General features: G+C 40.6%; 1 protein-coding gene across 1 annotated transcript in view; it reads left to right on the top strand.

The window, feature by feature from the left end:
• The first annotated feature begins 2667 nt into the window (after positions 1–2667).
• Positions 2668–16304, top strand: part of mrpl11 (mitochondrial ribosomal protein L11) — a 56765-nt gene continuing 43128 nt past the window's right edge. The window contains exon 1 of the mRNA XM_080465345.1: positions 2668–2747. The gene's annotated coding sequence lies outside the window, so the exon portion shown is untranslated. The remainder of the gene's footprint in view (positions 2748–16304) is intronic.

Here is a 16304-nt window from a genome sequence, read left to right as displayed (position 1 = left end):
GTTTTAATTCACAAGTTCCCAAAGCAAGGCAACAAAACCACACAGTGAAACAGTTCCCGCTGATTAAAAGGCATTTAAGAATAACAAACTCATAATGAAACTAGTTTATGCTCGTGTACGTACTGCTGCGGCTGCTTCTTTTGTTCATGAAAATAAATGATTCATGACTCCGTGAACCACAGATAAAAAGAAAACGGCAAAAAAAAAAAGGTCACGGCACCGTCCAGCTTTCATGAACGTCACATGGTGGCTTTGTTCTCGCTTTCATAAAAATCAGCAGATTCACAACTTTGTGGGTTGATCACATAACTGAAACACGGCTACTCCCTTCCAATGTCTCAACAGCAGCTCATCTGCCTCCATCTTATCTTAAACTCTTCCTCCTCTACCATATCCACGTCCTCCATTACAGCCATGGATTCTCTGAGAAGTCTTCCTCTTCTCCTGCCTGGACATTCTTTCCTCAAAACTGTGTACATCCGCTGTTTTTACACAACACAAATATAAACCATCTCAAACTGACCCCTCCAGCTGTATCTTTAAACTGCTCCGCTGGATGGCCTTTAAACCTTAAACATACCAACAATTCAAGGAATGTTACACATGCAGTCGTGGTAAAAGCAAATTTTTTTATGGTTAATTACTTCGACTATATTTAGATGACCTCGGGCAGGATGAAATGCCACAGTAAGTCAGTTGAATGTTTCAAAGCTTTATATTGGCAAACGACGGGCCTCCGAGAGTTAGGAACAGTAACATTTGGTGAGCATTAAACCAGTAAAAGAAAATATCAGCTCAAACAATATAAACGAATTCCCAGAACAGTTGTTGGAAAAAACAACTATTGATGCTCTGTGAGCGTCGTTTGGGAATGGGATAATGATATTGGTCAGCACTGTGGGATTAGATTAGACAAAATGACAGTAAATTTCTCCAAAACTCTGATAATGGTTGCTATCAGCAACAGAATGTTGAACCGAAGCAAATGGAACTGTGACCATGGTTGCTCCTGGCAACAGGACGTGTAACTGAGCCCAAGTACAGAGTAGGACATTTGTTTTCTCCAGTAATGTTCCCTTGCTATCATTTATATATTTATTTGTTCCTGCTGAGCCTTCTCAGGTTTCAAATGTACCATTTGGAGAATAGAAAAAAAAAAACAAGATCAGAATATTTCAATGTGATTAAATCCTGTGCTGGAATATATTACTTGGATTAAGTATCATTTAATAACCAGCGTTTGGGACAAACTGATACTAATAAAAAGTGCCTGATAGTGTTCATAAAGCTGTCAGAGCAAAGAATAAGTGAAGATTCAAACACTTCCATACATCTAAACTGGCCAACTCTAATGTTGACAACTTCCTAAACTAAAGGCTTTAACAGAATGAATCATGTTTTATTCAGATAGCATAGTAATACAATATACTGAATTATGCAAAATTCATGATTTGGTTCAGTTTTTTTTCTTAAAAACATGATAAAAATGATGTGGTGCTGGCTCCTCTCTCACCTCATAGTGAAGGCTTGGGGCTTTCTGCATGGAGTTTGCATGTTCTCCCTGTGTGCAAGGGTTTTCTCCAGGTACTCCACTGGATTCCATCCATCCATCCATCCATCCATCCATCCATCCATCCATCTTCTGGGAGCTGAAGCCAATTCCAGAGAACCAGGGGCGACCCTGGACAGGTCACCGGTCCCTCACAGGTCAAGCAGTCACTTCCAATCTCACCTATGAGCAATTTAGGGTCAATTAGCCTCACAATGCATGTTTTTAAAATGTGGGAGGAAACTGGAATGCCTCATGCAATCTTCACCAACAACCCAACTGCGGGGTATTGTTGATTGAGTTACTGATTGATTAGAGTGCCCCCTTGTTTTGTTGTTGTTGTTGTTGTTGTGTTTTAATTTAATGAGTTGCAAAGTAGACATTCATCACTATCAGGGTTTATTCTTTTCAATTTGCATGGCAAGTATTTACTAATAGTGTGAAAGAAATGTAATATAGAGTGAAGCATACAACGGGAACTCCACTGCAGTGGTTTAAAGGTAATAAAGGAAAGACCAAGGCCGTCTTTTCGCATCTGTGGGTCTTTTGTGAGTCTGTAGTGGTAAACCCTGTTCAGTATGCTGATCCATGCTGAGGTAGAATGCTGAGGGAGGCCGACATCAACAGGCTTAACAAACTAATCAGAAAGGTCATTTTCATGGTGGGGGTGGAGATGGACTTCACACAGGTGGTGTCAGAGAGGAGGATCTAGTCCAAACTAAGCTCCATCCTGAACAATGTCTCTCACCTCGTCCATGATGTCCTGGTCTGCTGCAGGAGCTCCTTCGGCAACAGATTCGAATGTGCATTACAGAGCACCACAAAGGAGATACCTCCTTCCTGTGGCCACCAGACTGTATAACTCTTCCTTGTAAATAGTGTTTGTTGTCTTTTTCTGTCAGTTTAATTTTTTCTATGCTATTACTAGTCACCTTTAAGCCTTGATATTTGTTACCACATATTCAATTGAATTCTGTCCGATAAGATATTTTGAATTCAATTTCTTTGTGGAGCAACACTGTAAAGAATTTCACTCTGGGATTTTTAAGCATTGCTATTCTATTATTGCGTTTGTACGCTGCTGCCCCTCCAGTCCAGCAGGGGGCAGCACTGAGGTCACCCGCTGTGTTCTGCACTCCAACATGGCTGCGCCCTGCAGGACGCTACTGACGGCGTGAAGGTGTAAGGCGAGTGGCAGGTATGGAGACACCGGGGCTCCCGTGTGGCTGTGGGGTCGTTAATGTCCTCCTTTATCGCCGGTTGACGCAGTTTGTTCGCTCACCGGCGCAGTTCGTGTGCGACGAGACGCGCGCGTGTGTGTTGAATGTGACAGTGGAGACAAAGTGCAGCTGCTGCTGTGTGTCTCCTTCATCTGTGTGAGAGACTTTCAGAGATAGAACAAGTCAATGCGGGCGTTTCTGTGTTTTATAGCGGTGTGTGATGATAAACTATCCTCTCATGAAAACGGAAAGAGTGTTCATGGAATATTTGAGACTCGAAGCTGTCTCTGTTGCTAAAAGGTCACCTCACTTAAGATATATGTGAAAACACACACACGTGATCAGGATGAGCATGATCTGATTTAAAAAAAATTCTCTTAAATGAAACTCGAGGTTTACTCAAAGATGCCATATGATTGTAATATACAAACAGTATACTTCCTCCTCTGTATGAATGGCTCATTCCTTTAGGCCACAAACAATGTCTCTCTTCTTACAGTTTATTCACATGCAACTTATAAACCTTTGGAATTAAATAGTGTTAAGAATTAGTTTCTCTTCTCTATCTGAAATAACAAAAAAAAAAGAGCTGTTTGCATGGATTACTGGATAAATGAATCAAACAATATGGAATTATGTTCTGAATAACCCTTCTGTTCTAGAAACAATTAAGCTTTAACAAAAGATATCTTGTAGTTATATTAAATGTAGTATTGTTAAGAGCAGTAGCCTCTCAAATGCACACATTTACAGAAATGACAAGCAATGCTGCTCAATCGTCTGCTCCATCTTTTTGTGAGCATAATAGAGCCACGGGAAAGCAATTTTTTTTAGATTACATACAACAAAATACTGTGCAAAGTGAGTCAACGTAAATACATGATCAATAGTTCCTTGGATAACCTGCAGACAAGGTTGATAAAAAATTTTTAGAGGCTATATTTGACTTCCCAGCAGTTTTCCATGAATGAATAGACTCTGACTCTGTAGGAGAGCCAAAAAAAAAACTGTGTGTGAGAGAAGAACAAGTGTGTTAAAAACATTCTTACCATGTTTAAAACTAGAAACTCCTCCATGAATTATCAGCTGTGGTCGGGTCTTTACAAATACACAATTTATTTGCCATCTAACACCTGAGAGTTGAACATTTGATGCTCTGACTGCAGCTCGGCGTGTGCTGGGAAAGGCCCATGGCCCCCTCCTCTGCTCCCTGAGAGCAGCAACACTAAAAAGTGTCCAAATGTCCAGATGCATCACTTTTTTTTGTGTGTGTTTTTTTATTATAAAGAGATGCGAGAGGCGACTGAAAACCTGCTAAATACAGTGATCAAGCCGCTGAGCTCTTAACAGTGATTGATGTGAGATTCAGATCCAGGATCAGCACTTTACTTACATTTTAAAATGATTACTTCAAAGTTTTTTTTTTTATTGCCTTCGGGTGAACTTACAATAATCACTGAGAGAGGGGGATAAATTTTGTCCCGAACAATAATAAAAATAGTTCAGAGGCAGCTATATATAATACAAAATAACTTCCACTCTCCCTGGCACTGAGCACTCTGGGCACAACTGCAATCATGAAATAAAATGAACCTTTCAAATAAGAAGAAAATGTGAAACAGATTCAGGTAAAAACAAAAAAGTGAAGTCCTACATCAGGGATTACCAGTGTGGTCAGAAGGTGTTTTCTGATATTTTATTTTAACGGTTTCATAGTAATGTCGGGACAACTTCAGGTGGCCGGATTTAAAGCACACGTGGTACAAAAATAAAATTTTCACACTGAAAATTGCAAAATGTTTCAGAATCGTGCGTGAAGGTTAAATGGACAAAAAAAAAAGCATGAAGTTATGCAGCCTGATGTACACACGACACTAGTAAATCATTAAATAGTCTTGCCTGGTTCGTGGTTAAGGAAATATAAGCAGCCATTCGTTTGTTTGTTTATTCATTCATCCATTTCTGTTTCAATCGTGGCCTTTTTAAAAGTCTCACAAGTGGAAAACTGTGGCTGCGTTTATTCTTTAGTGTCTTGTTTATAATTGTTGTATTCATTGTGTTGTTCCATTGCTGTTCTCTTTATGTCATGGGTAAATAAATGTTGTTGTTTTTTTGTAATAACAGCTTTTCATAAGCTTCAAACTGTGCCTCAGGCGTCTCTTTCTATGTTATGAGCTCCAGAGCTCCCGGCTGGCATGAAGTCTATACATGAATGTGTTTTATCTGTTTTTGGATGAACGTGTGACGGATTTAGTCTAGTGGTGGTATAGTGGTTAACACTCTGCCTTGTAGTGAGAATGTACCGGATTCAAGTGGGCTTTCTTTCTGCTTGGTGTTTGCATGTTCAACCTGTGCATGCCGGCATTTAAAAAAAAAAAAGAAAGTGTCCTTGTGAGTACGTGTTCGTCTGTGTCCACCATTTAATGGAATTGTAACCTATCCAAATTGCACTCTGTCCTCAGCCATTGTCAGCTGGGATTGGCTCCAGCTTTTCTGCCAATCTGAATGAGATGAAAGGTTTAGAAAATGGATTGGATTGCACACATTTTGCAGCATGTAGCTTTCTCTGTGGTAATGGCTCCTCTTGTATTCCTTCCCTCTCAGCGCCACTCTCCAGTATTATTACCTGGCCATACATTTTGTGAGGCAGCTTATCTTAATTGCTACCTTCAGAAGCAGATGGATGGTTACTATGTGTGTTGCTAAGTGACTACGGCGGGCTTCCTTTCTGACTTGTGTTGATGGAAGAGCTTCCTCCATGCGTTCCTGTTCAGGGTTTTGACTCTCGGCTCAGGTTGTTCTTTCCTCAGAAAAGCCACGTGAATCTCAAAAGTCATTACGACGCCAGGAGATGTTGTAGTGTTTCCAAAAAACATTCTACATCCCCGAAATAAATGGATAAATTGAAGGAGAAACTTGGATGCTTGGCCAATGTTGTGTCTCGATCTGCTTGCTTTGTAATGATATTTAAAAGGTCTGTATAGTTTGTGTCCATGTATGACCTGGATCTATAAAATTCCCTTTTTTTCTGTGCTTATTAAGACTTGAATGAATAGTTAACTGATATTGGAGCGTTCTCAGATTCAATTATAAAACACTGAGTGAAATGGCTGATGACTCATCCTCTCCGTTCAGGTCTTCAACAATTTTCCGAACAAAAGATTTTCTCTTGCATGTAGCACAAACCCATGACTAAGATTCAGTGCAAGGTTTTCTTTTTCTTCCAGGTTATTTTTATGCCTTTAGATTTGCACCATCACTCGGTAGTCTGAAATGACTCAAGCGGTACATGAAGGCTTTTGTATTTCTCTAATAAAGTGCAGATTTATGTGCATCTTCCAGACCTACGAATACCAAACAAAATCTAGACTTTGTTTGTCATTGCTGTAGTTTCCCAGCTGACGCTGCATTCATGTCCTGTTCAGATGTTCCATTTTCTCACCTCTGATGGCGTATTTCACAGCTTCATATATTCATGTGTTTTTATGCGGTGTTGTGGAAACACTGTAAAAAGATATGTTGTGCTTGTTATTAAAACGTATAAATTGCACGTTGAATTTAGGTGTTGGAATTAAATATGTCCATTGGATCTCTACTGTATCGGGGAGCTTCTTATCATGCTGGTAATTGCGTCGGCATGTTTGATTGCCCACATCACCACAGTTTGCTCGGAATAAATCATGAAGCTTCAATCATTCTGTTGTTATGATCATTGAGTTTAATCATCAGGTGCATTTAGATACTGCTTAGTCGATTGAACTGAAATACACATGCAGATGCAGGAGTAAATCATTATCCAGCGAAAATGGAAACGTCACCAGTATTGGATGGGCTACAGGGGAGACGGACACATGTAGACTCATTGACGACAGGAGAAAGTTCAATGCAGTCGCCATCTTGGATGGGTCCCCACTTCGACTCCAGTGCATTTGCTTCCATTGAGGAAAGAAATCCTAAAAACCAGAATTTTCTGTACAAAAGCATTCTGGATTATGACTCCATATCTGTTATTTGTAAAAAAAAAAAAAAACACACCTCTTCTCTCAATAGAAGTAAACAGACTTGAGGTGAAGTGGGTCCTCATTCAAGATGGCAATCAAGTGAGGAATCTAATTATATATCTCTACGGGAAACTTTGCACTTTGCTCCCTCAAAAATGTTGTTCTGACTTATCCTGCTTTGGATGTTCCTCTCTCGGACATTTTTGTGAAATGTCATGTGCAGATCTTAAAAGAAACACAGTTTATCATTTAAGATTATTGAAGGCAGGGATGCTGACACGTTGGTCTTGTCCCAGTACTGTGATCACAATGTCAGGCAAACGAATTGGCCTGAGTGTGGCTCACACTGCTCACAGCAGCAGCAGCAGCAGCAGCAGCAGCCATAGGTTCCATGCAGGTTATTTTCCAAATGCGTGAGATGAATTGTTTTGTGCATTGCTCCAGTGAAGTGCTTTTATGCCATTTTTTTCCCATGACAAAGCCTTCATGCTGCTGTGTTTTCATTCTGTAGATGGATGTGTTGCGAAACTGTGCTGCCTTGTCGGAGGACATCTTTCATGGCGGCGGTGGGGTGGGGGGGGGTAGGGGCGCCTCAACTCTCACTACATGAGAGTTGAGGTGCCTCGTACATGAATAAAACACTTATAGGTTCGACTGTCTAATACGTATTTATGGCCTCACTGTGGATGTTTGACTGTTTTGCCAACTCGTCCCGCACATACTGTGTTTAATGATGGAACAAAGTCCTGATGAGAATCGCAGCTGTTGAAGTTAATTGAACTGTTACACAATAACACACAACTTCAGAGGCTTACTGACCGTGGACTCGACAGATGTTTCTCCATATTTCAGGTTTTGCGTTTCAGGAGTGAATTCTGTCAAAACCTTTTAGTCTTAAAACATAAAACTCACTTTGCATCACCGCACTTCACCACTTATTGTTTCCAAATGAACCAATGAGCCCGCGGATGTTTTTCACAGCAGGTAAAAACATTAACCTCAAATTCATTTGAGCAATTATTTCAGCGCAACGCCGCAGCTTTGATGGCGCCGTTTGTTACTGCTGTGGTTGATGAGCTGATGCGCAGACTGTTAAAAAGGTCTGTTGATCTTTATTTTCCACTCGCCTCTCTCACACCAACAGCTCTTGAACCCACCGCACCGACGGATGTCTTAACCAAGTCCTACCTGCGGAGGTAAAAAGGATGTTTTCCAGGAACCTGTTTTGTTACCAGCCCAGAACTGTTGTACAAAGCTGCAGTTTACCAAAGATCATTTACGACATGAAAAGCTTGGAGATATGCTGGAAGTGATCCCCTCATTTGAACAAGATCAAACATCATTTGTATCAAAGACGCCCTGCCGGCTCGTCACAGCGGTGTACGTCCGGGAAATGAGAGCAGTTCGGTGGGGGAGTGTATCATTCCACATTACTGGCTGTTTCATTTTAGTTTCAAGAAAGAAAGAAAAAATTAATGACTGATAGAATTCTCTATAAAAAAATAATTCTAAGTGTTTATGCTCTTTTCTCACTCTTAGTATTTGGAGCTGCTGATGCTCCTTCGTTTCCTTTCAGAGTAGTATTTTGCCCATTATTGACAAGGTTTTTGTAGTTTGGACATGAATCTTAAGTTGCATATAAGAAGGATCTTTCTGCAGTGATCGGCCAATTCACTTCAGGGTTTTGTCTTTTTTTTTTTTCACCAGTAAAAGATAAAATGTATTATCTCGTGAGAGTGCCCTCCGGGGCACGTTTCGGCAATTATGCATGTTGCTTGGTTACAATACATAATTTTATTTTATTTTTTTTACAGCTGCAGTTAACAAATTTCATGCATGTTTATGCAGCTTTGCATTTTAGTGGTTGGAAGCGGCTCATTTTTTTTGACATCCATGTTCATCCAATAATGTTTGCAGTATTTTAAAGTGGTTGGCAGATTAATACAGGATCTCTCATTTTGACTCATCTTACAAATTACAATAAATCTCAAAATGTTTAGTTTTGGGCTGCAATTTCTGAAGTTTGAGGCTTCGATTGAAAGAGCTCGGTCAACTCGACGTGCCGATCTCGGGAATGTGTGAAGAGTCTGGATCCAATGGTTTGAGTAAATACTGCAGTGTCGGGATTAAGCTGTTCAGACAGGCTGGTGGAGCTATAGAATATTCAAACATTTACATACAAATGCTAAAAATGTGAAGTGAATACGCTGCATACCACAGGTTGCTCAAGACCAATTCAGGTGCAATTATTCATAAAAACAACTGTCATTTGACCTTTTGGTAGCAACAGTTTGTAATGAAGCACATTATTATGTTTTGGTGACATTTTGACTGCCTGGACCGGTGACAGTGGAAAATAATCAGTATTTAATTGTGGCCTCGTCTTTCTGCTCACATTCACCCGTTTAAAATGTTTTTCTTTCATTTTAAACCAGTGAATGGGAAAGGCTGTGTCAGTAAATGATTTGTTGAATGTTGATTTAAAATTCATAAAACCACACGATCGCTGCAGATTTACACTCTGAACGTCGTCCATGAAAATCAAAAGGATTCTAAAAACTCTCAACCTACAGCATTGAAGATTGCTTATATCACAATGTTTTCACATGAAGAAAGTAAATATGTTTTAACTGGAATAAAGTGACTATTCAGAATGCTATTCTTCAGTAAACTCCACACCAAAGCAATGTGTGATTGATATCAAAATTATTAATAAAAGACTAATCGAAGAGCAAGAGATTAAACTTTGGATTGTTCAAGAGAACAAAACCGTTTTTTCTGATATATATGGGAGCAGAGGTGTATTTTAGGTAACTGATGTTTTTCCAGGTAAAATCTTCTCGGCTTTCATTACCAGAAACATAACCCTTACAAATTAAGACTGATGTAGGATCAAAATAATTATAACTTCATCTATGACCATATATACAGTGAATTGGGACAATGTCTCCACAGTGTTAACAACCAAACGAGTGATTCTAATAGTTTATGGAGGTTCATTGATCAGAGATTAACACCCCAGAGTGTTATATAAAAAGCTGAGTCATTTTTAAAGCTGCTTGCCGCTGATTCTTTACAGGGAAGGACGTCTGATTCAGTATTGACCAGTGTGAATTCAGGTACGAGGTTCCAGAGTCCAGCCTCCACCTGCCTGCTCTATTGATTTGTATTAATGACACTCCCTCGGTACTGTGGCCGTGATGCCCAGCTGCAGCAGGAGCTCAGACCCAGCAGGGGGGCAGATGGCTTCAGAATTCAGTGTTTACTGTCGCATTTTGGCTGCCGTCACACTTGGCTTGCAGTTTCTGAGCTGTGATTCCGAAGAATGAATTTTTATAATGTCAGGGCCTTGTGTCGCCACATGTCGCCTCGATGGCTGTGATGTTTTTCCCTGTCATCTAGTTCTGCGCCTCCGCTGCTCTTCCCTCATCCTCCTCGCCCGGCGTGGCCCATTTGTCCTGTATCGTGCGCAACGTGATGTAAACAAATGAAGCAATTCACAGTAACGACGTGTTTTGCTTCTTTTTGTGCAGTCCGATCACAAACCGGAGCCGGAACGTAACATATCCAGTTGCTAAATTGGATGATTTCAGTTGCAGTTGAGCTTTTAGTCCAACTTTAGCGCCGTTACTGGCACAACAAGTCAGAGGTTTGATGTGGTTGCTCATCTGATACCAACAACTAAAAAAAAAAAAAAAAAACCCAGACAGAAACACAGTCACAACATATAAAACAAGCTGCCACTCTGTGAAATACATCAGGAAATATCGTGGCATGAGGGTTGTAAATCTTTTTTATCTATATAGTTCTCAAATCTGTCCCTGCTGCAGATTTTTTCTCGTTGTTCCTTGTTGCCTTTTTAGATTTATACCGAGCGTAGGCAGTTTGTAACATATTCTCTCTATTCAATGATGATGGGTGGTGCGGAATGCAATTCAGAAGCGCGGGTAAAGAAAACGGCCTCGCAGGGATTTGATCACAGGCATGCAAAGACAATAAATATTTGGTCCTGAGACTAGAAGTCATCATTGTTCAGGTTCAAGGTCCTGGCTGCGGTGACGTTTATGTGTGTCCCACCGATGCAGAGGGCGACTGTTGTCCTAATGAACCATCTTGTTCAAGTCCGTCGCTGTGGTGATGGACGAGGTCAGGTCCAGAAATCTGTGCAAGTTCCTGCAAAGCACTCTGGGAAGTCATTTCTTTCTTAATGGACCCTGTTATGTGCCTGCCGGAGGATGTTATCTTGTTTGAAAAGGAACGTGCTTCACCCAAACTGATGGAGATGTTCGGCAGCACTGGAAATGTGAATGAGATGTTCGGGCAAAACATGTCCATTTAACTATCGCAATATTAAATAATATAAAAAAATTATAGTTTTTGGTTCAGCCATTGGTTGATTGCTGGCTAGGTGTGACTGGTATCGTAGTTTATTTAAAAAATAAAATAAAATGGCTGAGGGTAGATACACTGCCACCTAGTGACCCGAGAGGGAAGCACTTTTATTTGACTTTGATGAAGGCAGTTAGATTTCTTTTGTGTTTATTTAAAATATGTTTTACGGACATTGCGAAGTGAATAGGCAGGTCTCCAATACTGCTGTAGTTGTATCAAGATATGTAGCAAATTTCACTTTAGAATTGAACATGCAATAAAATAATTCAACAAAAAATGTGTTTGAGGAGCAATAAGTTCAGCCATTACGTTCGAAAGAAAATCAGAAACACAGGAACATTGCATTTGTTCCAGTTGTGGGCTTTCCGCTGTCGTGGAGAAGAGATGCAGAGGCATATCATTGATTCCTCTTTGAAAATGAAACCACACATTCTTAAAAGCAGAAGTATATCATTCTCTCTGTTTATTCTCGTTTGAAAATGATTCTGTTTCCGTTGTAATGGGTTTTCTTACAAATGATCAAACGTCTATATAATGGAGTTGAAACCTTTTCTCTTAGAAAATTCATTCACCAGAAAATTAATTTGCAAGATGACACATGAAACATATTCTGGCTGCAATATGTGCTGATGTCTCACTTCTTTTCACTCCACTACTATTATCAGCATTGTTACATTTACAGTGTGGTTTACGTGTCGATTTATCAGCAGGATTATAGAGAACCTATTCAGGCTTTTCCTGGCAATGAAAATTGTTTCTATAAAGACTAACGAACAGCGCTCAAAATGTAATACTCCATTTTAATGTTCAGGAAGTTATAGAAATATGTTGAACTTCAGCACAGTTGTGTGGAAATTATCGTGACGGGCTGCTTTATTTTCCTTCCATGATTACAGCGTCTCAGCGTAAATGATATCAAATTAAATGTGTCCAGTTAACACTGTCGTTCTGTGCAGGTTGATTTCCAAATGGCTGAATTGAAAGTGGCTCCTTATTGCTCTAATGGGGTGATCTTATACCTTTTTTTTTGGGTTGTTTTTTGTTCCTGGCCAAGTCCATGTGTTACCTACTTTTCGTTTTCTTTTAATGTGCTGCCAGAGCGCACTGGTTATGTAAGAGGGCTCCCTCCACGCTGTTTTAAACCTGTCGTCTACTTGAGCACTGCCGTGGAGCGGGAGACTGCTGTCTGACTCCTGTCTGACTATTTTTCCAATTTGTCAGCAATGGTAGTCAGTCGTGTCGGTTTCATACCTCCGTATCACTCCGAAGGAATTTCCTTTTATTTAGCACACTCCGTCACTGTCGTTGAAAGATGAGATGATTAGATTTCGGTCCCTGTGAACTAATGTGTGTCCATCACATGAGGAAAACTTGCACTTGATAGCTTCTAACACTGGTCTTCAGGAAATAAACATGCTTATCAACTAAATACCATTTATCAAATCAGATGATGATTATTAAATGGTTCAAAGGTGTTTTTCAAATTCAATCGTAAAAATTTTCTCACCGCTTTCCTTCTTATGTCTGCCAAGGATGTTGTGTTTTCAGTGTGATTTATCTGCCTTTCTATTAGCTGGATCACAGTAAAACTAGAAGGCTGCGCTTTATGAAAGATGCTGGAGAGGTGAAGCATGGGCCAAGGAAGAACTCATCACATTTTAGAGAACATCCACAAATTATTGTCTCTGTGTTGGCAACAGCTGTAGGACAAAGGTATTATGTTTTCAGGTTGTCTGTCCCATTTTTGTTGAAACGTTATCTCCAGAAGGCCTTGAAGGAATTTTTTTTTTATATGTGGCACACATCATAAATCTTCCGGCTTTATCTAGACAAACATCGCCTGCGCCTGGAGCCGAGCGCAGCTGACATTGTTTGAAAGGAGAAGAACGCTTTGGACAGGTCCAGCCTTTCACAGGGCAAACACTGAGGCAATCAAACACTTCTATATTCACACTACTGGGAAATGTGGAGGCTGGAATTGATCAAATGAGCTGAATTACCTGGACAGAAGTCAGACAGGCACACGGGCGACGCGGAAACCTTAGATAACTCGTGGTAGACATTCGGCTGAAGATGAGCTGATTTGATTTTTGTGGTCAAAGACCAAAGTCTCTCTGTGAGTCTTGACGTGTTCTCATTTATAAAATCATCTTTCCAAGAAAATGTGCATTTAATACTTTTTATTATATTCAACAGTTCTCACTACATTTGATAAGCGAGGCTGAACAGACCTTAAAGGGGTCATATTATACAGCTTTTCAACACTTTCACATTGGTCTTGTTGGTCCAACAACGTTTATTACCCCAAACCCAGCTTTTCCTTGATTTTCAACCACTTGAATATTGGATCATAGGAGCTGCATTCAGAATCTGCTGTGTCTGTGAGCTGGACTAGCTCCGCCCACACATGCCCATCTTGAGAAGAGGAGGAAGTACTTCCTCTTGTGGTGCCATGTGCCAGAGCAGAGCTGCCTAATTGTGGGAGGAGTCAAAGGGATGGCCTACCTTGATTGGGATTGGCTAAACCCCCGATGACTCTATATAGGGTTTGATTTCTGATTGGCTCGTTGGAGCAACACACTTTTTAAAACCTGAAACAAGCCAGGGAGAGAGAGGACAGACTGTCTTCACTTCTGGGGCATCATTCCAGGTATGGGGATGATTGTTACTGTTGGAAAACCATTAGAAAGTGAATTTTGCGTCATATGAGCCCTTTAATGCCAACTGTAACTTTGCTGGTCGGCAGAAGAAGTAATTGTAGTTTTTAACTTTCATTAAGAAGGCTGTGCATCAAATTCCAGGTAAAGCTAGTGAAGTTCACTGATGCAGGCTGCAAGAGAGAAAAAAGGGTCCCTTCCACATCCAAACACATTTCTGTCTGTCAGTTAGATGGGAAAGTGTATGTGTTGGTTTTAGTGGACGATTTGCACGCCACAGAGGATTTGATGATTGGTCTTAATGGTGATTGTTACTCATTGTATACCTGCAGTGGCACTGGGTTGAATTGACTCGAACTCTGCATTGTTGATCAAACAAAATGGCTCATTTGCATTTTCGCTCATTCAGTTGCTAATCAATCTTATATTTTGCTCCCTTTGCAGCCTCCACCATGCATTTTTATTATTTTTTGCAAACCCGTGCTTGAAATAAACCACAGGTCAAAAGGTCAGACTGAGCTGCGAGTTGGCTTGTATTGTTACACTCCTATAATATAGAGTTTTGGATGTTTCAATAAGCACTTGCGTCGACCCACACAGATGCACACGGTCTCACCTGGAAGCTCCTCATTACAGCTCAGTTTGAGTCTGGACGTCTCCACCAAGTTTCTCTCCAAACTCACCTGAGCCGAGCTAATGAGGACTGCTGTGCTTAAATGAAGACTGAAGCTCTGTTTTCCAGCTCAGACCCGCTGCCTTAACCTTCAGGTCGGCGCTGTGCATTGATACCAGACAGTGTTTTCTTAACACCACTTTGGTGATCAGTGGGGAAAACTACAAACTGTAGGGAAGATTTAAATTCAATGAACCTTGTTAAGAAGCCGTTTTATCTCTGTTTTTATTTCCACCAGTGGCTTTAGCTGTAAACCAAACCATTTTTTTCATATTACAAACACAACATTATGGCAGATGGAGATCAGTTGAGCAATATGCATCTTTTTGTTTTGTTTTTTGGGAGTAAAAGATGCCAAGCACCAAAAAAAACCCCAGTCTCTCGGGTACTCTGATGAATATTTTGGCTGAATCAAATGACTTTCTGCTCCATCGGCGAAGTGTAGTGTTTTAAAGTGGTAATATCATCAACAGATTCTTTTTTTCCTTAAACAAAACTGCTCATAGAAAACTTGACCTGAAACAGCTGCTGCTGCTGCTATTTGCTGATGTTGTAGCTGAAATCGAGACCTGCATCCAAATCACATTGTTTTGGGTGAAACTGTGTTTACAACGGAGTTTGTGGAAGTCATAAGTTGTTTTTGTCTGAGATACACAGCTGGGTGAAGAGTTCAGGTAGGCGAGACTTGCAGGCTCGGATCGGAGCTGTACCGGGTCGTGTAGTTCTTTTTTCCGGTCTTGAGGGATCATTCAGACTCTACTTTACTTCTCCGTTCTATTTGACTGGCCTTTAGCACTTGGCATTCGCAATCAATAGCTTCAGGGCCGGAGTTGGATGTGATGAATACTAATGTAGTGGAACAGCATATGACTGGCTCCCTATGACTTTATATCTCGCGTTACCTCTCAATCATATTGGGAGAATCTCACGAGCCTCAGTCCGGCGCATTTGTTCTGTTTGGTCACAGTCTTAATATCATCGATTGCGGTTCGTCTGTGGCTCATAGCTCATTGCTTGGTGCCGTCTGAACCGCTACCGCATCCCAGAGTTCTCTGCTGCCAGTGAAGGTCCTTCATGTGCAGTTTATTATGCTGTTAACAGAGTTTTGGTGGCTTTATATATCCAAGGGCGGCGATCATCTATTATGGCACTAATGGAATCCAAACCTTTTGCACAGATGAGCAGAAACATGAAATTGCTATTTGAATTTGATTAACATTGTATGTTTATGCATTTCTGTGTTGGCGTTTGGGGGCATTGAATCGTCTCCAAGGTTTGTCTGCGTGTTTTTCATCATTATGTTGCGCTGCAGGGTCGTGGTGTGGTGACAGTCAGCCTTCCAGTGAAATGCCTTTTTATGTAATGTAAAGGTGAACACAACCACGAGCTGGACGGCCAATTTAAGACTTGGATAATATCATCGTCAGAGCTGGTTAAAGTGAATCTACAAGATAAAAAAAGTATTTCTTTTCTCTTTCTTTGTAATTTCAAAGAATACTGAGTCATGGGTTGTGCTTGGTAAAAGACTCTGGCAGGGTTTATCTGTTTAAAGAGAAAGAAACCGAAGCTTTTCTTTTCTGTTATGATGAAGCGATGAGACCAGAATGAGAATTCGTCAGTTCCTTTCAGGCTGTGTTAGAATTAAACCCTCAGGAAGGGAAATATAAAGTAATAGATCACACGTTTCGTAGCTAACCAAGGGGAGAGGCCCGCTAGAGTAAATTTAATCTGTCAAATGAAATCGTCCTAATTAGGGCCGGGAATTATCAGCCGAGCTGCAGATGCCCCGTTATCACAAAACACGCAAACCAG

Source organism: Lipophrys pholis, assembly GCF_963383615.2.
Source record: "Lipophrys pholis genome assembly, chromosome: 6".
Taxonomy (NCBI): domain Eukaryota; kingdom Metazoa; phylum Chordata; class Actinopteri; order Blenniiformes; family Blenniidae; genus Lipophrys; species Lipophrys pholis.
The sequence above is the reverse complement of the archived record's forward strand: the minus strand, read 5'-3'. Positions and strand labels throughout refer to the sequence as shown.